The following is a 10,964-nucleotide window of genomic DNA, read 5'->3' on the forward strand; positions in this document are numbered from 1 at the left end:
ATCTTGTAGTTGATTGGTGAAACACAAAGGTAGGACAAACTCCATATGAAAGTCCTCTAACATGACCCAGATGATCATTTCCAAATATGGCACTAACCAAACCACAAGAGATACATCTAATGTAGTTTCTAGATTTTTCAACATCAAATCATCAATTCTTTCCCAATAAAAGCATAAAAGATCCCCATGATCTCTTAACAAATTTATAAATTGATAACTTAGCTATTTATAGTGTGAAGGCTTAATATTGTTATATAGAAGAGAATATGCAATAATTTAATTATAAAACACATTAATCAAACTATAAAATTAAATTATAATTTTTCTCCTTATAGTGCTTGGATCACTAATTCCATCTAAACTTCATAAACCAACCAGCATACTGACAGGCTATATGGAACTAGAACTATCAACAAATTCTGAGCTTAGACTACAAAAGTAAAAGGATTATTTCACACATCCCACTCCTTAAAAGCACAGGTAGGATTAGAATTAGATGTAGTAAAAAACAAATTCTATTTGGTTTAATATATATGTAGGCTAACATGTAAAAGAGGGATTTCAATTTCAAATTTACACTTTGATGAAAGATAAAGTAACATGTTATTGTTTTAAAGGGCGCCAACCAATAGCCACCTCTAACCACTCACAAGACATAAATTTTCTCTTTATAAGTTTGCAACTAGTTTTGGAAACAATGATTGTGAAGTCAGTTGATAGTGATGATTTTGTCATAAGTAGAACTAATATCTCAAATTGGCACAACATTCTACAAAAGTATATATGATAATGCTATAGTAGTGCTTATCATGAGTATATGACTCTTTCACACACAAATTTTAGCAGGAAGAACATTCTAAACAGAAGACAAAACATTTTAGTAGACAACACATTAAAAACCAAGGGACTAAATTCCAAAAATTGAGTAAATGAAGTACTACAATAAATATATATATATATATATATATATATATATATATATATATATATATATATATATATATATATATATATATATATATATATATATATAATAAGTTAATAAACCAACCCACCATATATATTGAATAACTTAACTGAAAGAATAAAGTTACCCTAATCTTTGTAGTGTCGTAATGTACATAAATTCCATGTTTTCTCTTATGAGTTATCTTCCACACTTTAGCATGTCCAATATTCCTGCTAATCTCCATTTTTTATATATTCCAAGAAAAATTTATCAATTAAAAAATATCATAATAGAACTCAGAACTAAGATTAGGATATCAATAAAAATACCAAATTATCCATTTTTCTTGACAAAGACATAACACAACCAATGTTAGAAATAGTTTGTCTTTTCTTGATATATCCATTTCTATTACACGTATCCTACAAAATACAAAATGAAATCAAGTTTTGCAAATATAAAGTGAAGCTATTGTAAATATACCAATTAAGAAGGTTGTAACATTGTGGAAAACTTGAGGCAATAATCAAGGAAAACAACCTATTGATCCATATTAAGACTCTCTAGACAATTCTTAATAAGGTCAATTTTACTTACAGGTTGGTCATAAAATTCATTCCAAAGGTTGCATCTATACTCCTTCCAGAATTTTCCAATTTAAATCATAACTTCTGCTTCTGATGAGTCTTCATATATCTTGAAACAAAATTAAGTCTTCAAATAATACAAAATGTTAGTCTAAATCTATATTGAATAAAAGGAATAACTTTCCCACACATGATTTTTGAATCATCTAGCATAGTTTACCATATAGTCTAACATATTTCAAGTAATAAGCATCCTTAACCTAGTTTTTACTAATTTCATTATCATCTATAAAATTTAAATACCTTATTTGGAAGTTATTAAATGAATTGAAAACACAATAATAAATTTACTTATAACATCCAGAAACTAATAATGATTTAATTGCCTTCCTTTTCTGGATATACTCTTTTAGGTTGAAATTTAAACGTGGGATGAACAAAATTTGAAGTTGGTTAAGTAAATTGAGAAGTTAGTTGTGCAACTTGAGAATGTGGACATACAATAGATAAATAATGGGAACTTCTCACAACCTCACAACGACTCCAGAAGGAATTACAATGACTCTTTTCTTACAATATCTATATATAGAAGATTTCTTAAAGAAGAAAGGTTAACAGTGACATCAATGATAACATTATTAACACTCTTCTAATACCTTAAGCGCTAAGTTTATAAAAAAGAATATTCTTTATGTTCAATAACAATCTATGATAGTGAAGTTCATTTTTACTCATCATAAGACATTATCTCTCTTTTAGTAAGAAAAACCATGTGATTGCTTAAATTACACCCTTTTGTATAAGTAAATTGTTTAAAGACAAGTGACTAGGGTCTAGAGAATTTTCATTGTTTATCCAAGAGTAACTCTTGAATAAAGAATACTCAATATTTAGTTAGAAGTGATTGTGTATCCAAAGAATACTCAATATTTAGCCAAATGTGGTTCTGGTTCAAATAACACTCAATATTTAAATAAAATTGGTTATGGTCCAAAGAATACTTCTCTTGTATCCTATAGTGTTAGTTTTTCATTTGAACTTGATTGTGTTTATCAAGAATTAGATGTAATATTAGTTTTTAGATAAACCAATATAAAAGTATCTAGTGTAAGTATCTCTTTGAATTGCATATTATTGATATGCAAATAACAAAAGAAGCATAATTTTGATAAAAAAAAGTTTTGCAAAAACACTTTTAACAAAGTGTTTATCAACTTGAAATTATGCTTGGAAATATTCATCATAGGCTACATATACCAAAACTTCTTGACAATGTGTGTGTCTAGTTAAAACATTGTTTGATTGCTTTTATCAAACATTGATTTGTGAAAAGTTTCAAATACACAATTCAATCCAACTTGAATGTGTATTTTATTTGTTTTCACATATCTAATGATATAGTGACCATTTGACACTATTTCAACAATTATATTAAAGTGTATGATCTATATTTTTAATGTTTGTATTATTTCAAAAACTACATTCTTCACATATCTAAACAATCATTCAATTGATTAAATACTAAAATTAATTCTCTTCACCTTGTTGTAGCATGCTTAATAACAAAACTTCCTTTATATACTTCTAGAAATTCAATTGCACTTCGACAAACTTAAATTCCTACATTAATATGGTAGAAAAGAGGTGAAATACACAATAAGAGAGGGTTGAATTGTGTATTAAAACTTCTCAATATGTTTGATTAAAAATAGTGAGAAAAAGTTTAATTGGATAAATGCACTCTAACGATTTTTCTACAAATTTTGTTCAAAAGCATCTTCTTCTCTAAAGTTATATGGCATTTTAATAATATGCAATCTATGAGTATTAGAGTAAATTTGATGATATCCAGACATACATCACCACCTGCTTTGGAACGGGGAAGGAGATATATTTTCTCCCTTATATACATGGGTAAGTGAAGTTTGTTAACTTCAACACATTCATTTATTAATTTTGGTATATCATTCATAAGTTATTACCAATTTCAGGTGCCATTGGCAGCTACTTGTGATCTCCGTACCGGAGAACACGGCTGTTTGGTTTTGTTCATTGCATAAGTCTCCTCCCAGCCCTCTTAGACATGCAGTAGATTGGTAAGAATCTCAATGTCTGGTCCTTTTTTTTATATAAATGTATGCTAAAAGAATTTCTTTTAATAGTTCCCTTGCAGCACATATGATGTTATCTGGGAGATCTACTGCTACAGCTAAAAAGCTTGCATGGGTTTCTCTTAAGGTTTGGTATTTTAGTCCATACTTTGTTACATTTGCTTCCATTCAAATGATGTTACTTAACATTTTATAATTATGATGATATATTGTAGTGTAATAGACAAATGGGGTCATACGAATGTGGTTACTACGTTATGTTTTGGATGATGACCATCATTCGTGCACATTACACCACTGGATGGAAAACGGTAATATTTAGGTTTGAATTTTATGTTCTCTATATTTGGATTTCATATACACTAATTGAAATCATTGTACTTTATGCAGAGATTTAATAGGACTGCTTCAATTCCAGAGAAGTCAATCCAACTTGTGAGGAAAACACTTGCTAGATATGCAATTCATTTATATAATAGTATGTAGTAGATATTAGGATATACTAAGTTTTAAGTTTATGTTTCTAAGTTGTTTTATGCTTTTCTACGTTACTATATATTCAACATGTACATTGCAATGATTTATGCTTGGTCCCTTGATTTATGATTGCATTGGATTTATTTATGCTTCTAAGAATTTGATTTATGATTTCATTCAATATATTTATGTTTTAATATAGATTTCATTTAAAATATATGTTTCTGCAACATTCTGGACTGTTCTGGTTATAGAAAAATATGCAGGTCTGTTTTTGTGGTTGGGAATGTTGCAGAAACAGACACCATTTTAAAAAAAAAACGTACTTATATGCCTCGGTTCTGGTCAAAATCGATGTCGAAAGACCCCTTACGGCCTCGGTTGTGGTCAAACCCGAAGCAGAATGTGTAGCGAAGGAGAAAAAAAAATTGAATCTATCTACTGCCTCGGTTCGGGCCACAACCGAGGCAGTAAAGTGGTACTTTATGCCTCGGTTAAGAAGAACCGAGGCCTAATGTGCTGCGAAAAAATAAATTAAAAAAACGTAAAACTTTTATGCTTCGGGTGGGGCTCAACCGAGGCCGTAGAGTGAGATTTTATGCCTCGGTTGACAACCGAGACCAAAAGTGTCTGACTTTTTACCTCGCCTGAATATGCCTCGGTTCAAAAATCGCTGCCTATAGCCAAAAATAACCGCTGTCGTTTCCCCTTATTGTACTAGTGAAAGAAATATTTATGCTTGATATTTTTATATTGGTTTGTTTATTAACTAAGACTATGTCTAGCTCTGGTTAACTTGATCAAATTTCAATAGGTAAATTAATGCTACAAATACAATATGAGTATTCTTTATATCTCGATCACTCCCAATTATTGTTTGAACTCAACCACTCCTAGATAAGCAATTGAGTATTGCTTGAAACTCAACCTTTTATGAATAAATAAAAAAGTAATGTTTAGAACACAATCAATCTTAGCTAAAAATCTTGGTCACAAGAAGATTTGATCAAATGATTATAAGGCTTCCTACTCAAAGTAGTATAACATCCTAAGATGAATACATAATGACTTTCAATCTTTAAGTTTTCTAAAATATTATAGTGTGCTATAAACAAGCTAGACGTACAAGATATTATTGATACAATTATTTCCACAAAATAATTTTCATGAGAAAATATTGCTTCTTCAAAGGTTACTTCTATTTATAAAAAATTTGAAAGATAAGCATTTTGAATCCTTAGGTGTTGAGACACTAGGAAAAGTTATTTGTTCCTTTATTACACATGCTATTGTAAACATTAAAAGTTGCATTAAGTTCTTTTCATGCAACATTCAATACAATCTTTCGCTTGAAGAGACATAATGATACTTAACATACCTTATCATTAGGTTATATGTCTTTTAACCCTTCTTAAGAAAATTCAAGACCCTACAAGACGAATGGACTATACAGAGGTGATAGTTTGTCCTTTCTAAGAAGTTGTTGACAAAAAAACAACTTTGATACACTCTTCAAGAAATCTTCTAATGTTGGCATTTCTTATGAAAGCCTCTTGGTCATCAGACGAATAAACATTCTCTACCAAACATAATGTATAGTATGAAATATTAACCGAGCGGTTACAAACAACCAACCGGATATTTAGGTAATCTGTTTATATCTTATTCTGTTTATATTTTATTGGGCTTATATCAGCTCAGGATCCATGAGGTAAATTATAAATACAAAGCCAGGGCCAAAAGCCAGGTACGTTCCACTTACTCTACATGACTCTCAAATACTCAATAGTGATAATCATTCACTAAATATTCAAACAAGAGCCGCGGCTCTTCAAATCACACGCCTAACTTGGGCGTCGGAGTACCTTTTGCAGGTACATCCCCCTCGTCAAGAAGGAGACCGATCGGTTTGGGCCAACACCGATCGGCCAACAGGAGGAGTTTGGAAGCGAGCGAGTGGCCCAAACGCGTCAGCAGGTTAGTCTCTCGGTCCCAAAAAGTATCCACCGAAACATTTTGGCGCCCACCGTGGGGCCGAGCGTCAAACCCAATGATGACCACGAGGAGCATGGAGGAACAACAAAGCACCAGAAAGATTATTAGAAACCACAAGAAACCAAGACGAGCGTTCGGTCTCGACATCACTATTTCGGATCAACACGAGAAACTTTCGACAAAGTAAAAACTACACGTGAGACGTCGTCAACAAGATAAGTATTTTTTTTAAATATGAATATTTCATAAAATATCTAATTGATAATAGATATTATAACAACTATTTTTATGTTAAATATATAGTATAATCCAGAATATATTATATGATATATGATATATAATATAGTACATAACTATAAATATAGTTATCTAATTATTATAACCGAAACATTTTCTGGCATGATTCAAATAGTCAAATAAATTATTGTGTTAGAGATAACTATCAACAACAATATTATAAAATCTCGAAACGGTTTTGATACCTTGTTTATTATCTATGTTATTTATTCGGTGCAATTCATAATATCTGGTAACCGAATAATTTATTATACGGTTATATACCATAATATATATCATCATGAGAATTTCAGCAATGAACATCTTGAACAAATATATATCGAAATCCACGCCATCAACTATGCAAGTGCAGACTAAGATCTAGTCATAAACGAACTTCATGCTTAAAGTATCATGGAATTCAATTAACGAAGGGGAAGTCTCCTATTGCAAGCACTGATTGCCAATTTTGTCAGCAAAGTTCATAATTAACGATCAAGTCCAAGACCGAGCGGTAAAGCCCTCTCAAAGACGAACGGTAAATCCCGTTCACTAGGAAACAATCCTAGCTCAAAACAGAGGTAAAACCCTCTCAAAGCCGAACGGTAAAGCCCGTTCCCTAGGAAGCACTCCTAGGTCGAAGACCGAGCGAACGGTAAAGCCCGTTCTCTAGGAAGCACTCCTAGGTCGAAGACCGAGCGGTAAATCCCCCTCGGGAGAGAGGTAAAACCCTCTCAAAGACGAACGGTAAATCCCGTTCACTAGGAAACAATCCTAGCTCAAAACAGAGGTAAAACCCTCTCAAAACCGAACGGTAAAGCCCGTTCCCTAGGAAGCACTCCTAGGTCGAAGACCGAGCGGTAAATCCCCCTCGGGAGAGAGGTAAAGCCCTCTCAAAGACGAACGGTAAATCCCGTTCACTAGGAAACAATCCTAGCTCAAAACAGAGGTAAAACCCTCTCAAAGCCGAACGGTAAAGCCCGTTCCCTAGGAAGCACTCCTAGGTCGAAGACCGAGCGAACGGTAAAGCCCGTTCCCTAGGAAGCACTCCTAGGTCGAAGACCGAGCGGTAAATCCCCCTCGGGAGAGAGGTAAAGCCCTCTCAACGACGAACGGTAAATTTCGTTCACTAGGAAGCACTCCTAGCTCAAAGCAGAGGTAAAACCCTCTCCAAGCCGAACGGTAAAGCCCGTTCCCTAGGAAGCACTCCTAGGTCGAAGACCGAGCGGTAAATCCCCCTCGGGAGAGAGGTAAAGCCCTCTCAACGACGAACGGTAAATCCCGTTCACTAGGCAACACTCCTAGCTCAAAGCAGAGGTAAATCCCTCTCGGTTAATGTTGAAGGTCGAGGGGTAAATCCCTCTCGATTAATGTGGAAGGTCGAGAGGTAAATCCCTCTCGGTTAATGTCGAAGGTCGAGAGGTAAACCCCTCTCGGTTAAAGTCGAAGGTCGAGAGGTAAACCCCTCTCGGTTAAAGTCGAAGGTCGAGAGGTAAACCCCTCTCGATTAAAGTCGAAGGTCGAGAGGTAAATCCCTCTCGGTTAAAGTAGAAGGTCGAGAGGTAAAGCCCTCTCGGTTAATGTCGAAGACCGAGAGGTAAACTCCTCTCGGTTCCTGTTGAAGGACGAGCTGTAAATCCAGCTCGGTTAGTGTCGATCGTTGATCGTAGAGCGTCGATCGTCGAGCGGTAAAACCCGCTCGCTTATTGTCGAAGACCGAGAGGTAAACTCCTCTCGGTTCCTGTTGAAGGACGAGCTGTAAATCCAGCTCGGTTAGTGTCGATCGTCGAGCATCGATCGTCGAGCGGTAAAACCCGCTCGCTTATTGTCGAAGACCGAGAGGTAAACTCCTCTCGGTTCCTGTTGAAGGACGAGCTGTAAATCCAGCTCGGTTAGTGTCGATCGTTGATCGTCGAGCGTCGATCGTCGAGCGGTAAAACCCGCTCACTTATTGTCGAAGACCGAGAGGTAAACTCCTCTCGGTTCCTGATTGAAGGACGAGCTGTAAATCCAGCTCGGTTAGTGTCGATCGTCGAGCGGTAAAGTCCGCTCGCTTATTGTCGAAGACCGAGAGGTAAAATTCCTCTCGGTTCCTGTTGAAGGACGAGAGGTAAATTCCTCTCGGTTCATGTTGAAGGACGAGCGGTAAAACGCCATCGGTCTGTCTTTACATGGAAAAAGTTCTAAAAAGAACTCTCTTCAACCACCGACAAGAGCGGCAGAAGCTCACCAATACAACAAACACACCCTCCCTCAAACTCATAAGTCCTATAGTTAACCACGGCTAAAGCCAAACGCTTAACTCGGACTTGGGGGGCATAATGTATAGTATGAAATATTAACCGAGCGGTTACAAACAACCAACCGGATATTTAGGTAATCTGTTTATATCTTATTCTGTTTATATTTTATTGGGCTTATATCAGCTCAGGATCCATGAGGTAAATTATAAATACAAAGCCAGGGCCAAAAGCCAGGTACGTTCCACTTACTCTACATGACTCTCAAATACTCAATAGTGATAATCATTCACTAAATATTCAAACAAGAGCCGCGGCTCTTCAAATCACACGCCTAACTTGGGCGTCGGAGTACCTTTTGCAGGTACATCCCCCTCGTCAAGAAGGAGACCGATCGGTTTGGGCCAACACCGATCGGCCAACAGGAGGAGTTTGGAAGCGAGCGAGCGGCCCAGACGCGTCAGCAGGTTAGTCTCTCGGTCCCAAAAAGTATCCACCGAAACACATAATATGTACATTTATAAGTTAGGAACATACGATATGTAAAGACACAAACTTATTATCGATCTTACATGTAAATTTATCATACGAAGATAAGATTACAAGATATGTTGTAGCATCTGTCATCATCAAACGAAGAACTTGTATCTATTTAAGTTCTAACACTAAAATATTTTCATATTATTAATATTTTGTTGTAAAAACACTATATATAATATATAGTTAGATCAATTGATATTTTATCTAACAAAACACCACCTTCCAATAATAAGAATTTCACAAAAATAATAATTAAATATTAATAGGAGCTAAATACTCATTATTATAAAAAATAAATTTAAATGCTGCTGTCTCTTTCTGGTTTTACTTTGTCACCAACAACTTCTTAATTATATTTTAATCTAAAAAGAAAGTTTAGAAAGTATGAAATTTTTTACTAAAATTAAAAAATATTATACCTACTTATAAACCTTTATTTATTTATTAAAAAGGTAATATGATCTATGTTTTCCTGTCGATCCTTATTTTTTTTCTCTTGTCTTTATTTTTCATGTATTTCACACAAAATATTGAAGAAGAGTAATTTGGTTTCTAACAAATATAAAAATAAAATATTTAAGTTAGTATATTTTGAATTGTTTACTTCTCAAAAGACCCTATATTACAAGATAAATGAATAACTCTTTTTTTGTCACTTGTTATTCATATTTCCCCTTTAACGGATTTTATTTTTGTGGTTGCTTCTTAAATTTCCTCCTCTTTTCACGTATAACGTCGAAGAAAAGTAATTAAACATTAAATGTATAACTAATATTAAAACGATTTTTTACAAACTTTGTATTTTACATCATTAATCATAGGAACCGTTTCTACTTCACTTATGCCAAAACATGACAAGCTGTAAATCTTATTGGCATTACATTATTTTTCTCGAATTTAATTTTTTAGAAGACTCTAAATAAATAATGAAATAATACATATGCTTTACTTTTACATATTTGTTCTTATTTATCTTTCCCTTTGACTCTTTAAATTTATTTTTCCTTTTCTCTTTTACGGATTTCGCACAAACTTCTAAAAATTTAGCGTTCAATAATATTTAATTAATAATAAACATAATATAACTTAAGTATATATTCTTAAAAAAAAACCTAAATTGTCACTTCTTTATTCAGCGTCCTCCTTTTACGGGTTTCGATTTTTTTTAGCATCTAATTTTTTTTTCTCTTTTCACGCGTTTCACAATTAACGTTAAAGTAAAGTATACATTAAATGCATAATTAATATTGAAAAGAGATTAACAACTTAATATTTAGACTGTTTAGTTATAAAAACTATTTCTTCTCTAGTTTGTGTCGAAACTTGTAAATCTTCATTATTTTTTTAATAATGAAGGATACCTTGTTGAGTCCCTTCTATGGTACCTTTTTTACTTTTCAAACTTATTCATCATTTTTTTTCTTTCACGTGTTTTACACGTAATATTAAAAAATATAATTCAACGTTTAATTATTAATACTAAAAAAGATTAAGTTTAAGTGTATTCACATTTTTAAAAAACCATCGATAACAAGTAAACTGAATACCTATTTGTTTTGTCGTCTTTTTTTCTTTTATGGATTTTAATTTATTTTTTCGCCTTTTGTTCTTTTTTACGCATGTAACCGTAACATTGAAGGAAAGCAAGAAAATGATATTGAATGTGTAATAAACATGAAAAATGGAATGTGATATAACTTTACAATAAAACATAAATTTAAATCTGCATTGCTTTCCGAAAGAAAATTTTAATTATAGAAATATTTTTTAAAAGAAATGGACCTAAATA

Source organism: Vigna umbellata, chromosome 8 (assembly GCF_029865625.1).
Source record: "Vigna umbellata cultivar VRB3 chromosome 8, Vumbellata_1.0, whole genome shotgun sequence".
NCBI lineage: Eukaryota > Viridiplantae > Streptophyta > Magnoliopsida > Fabales > Fabaceae > Vigna > Vigna umbellata.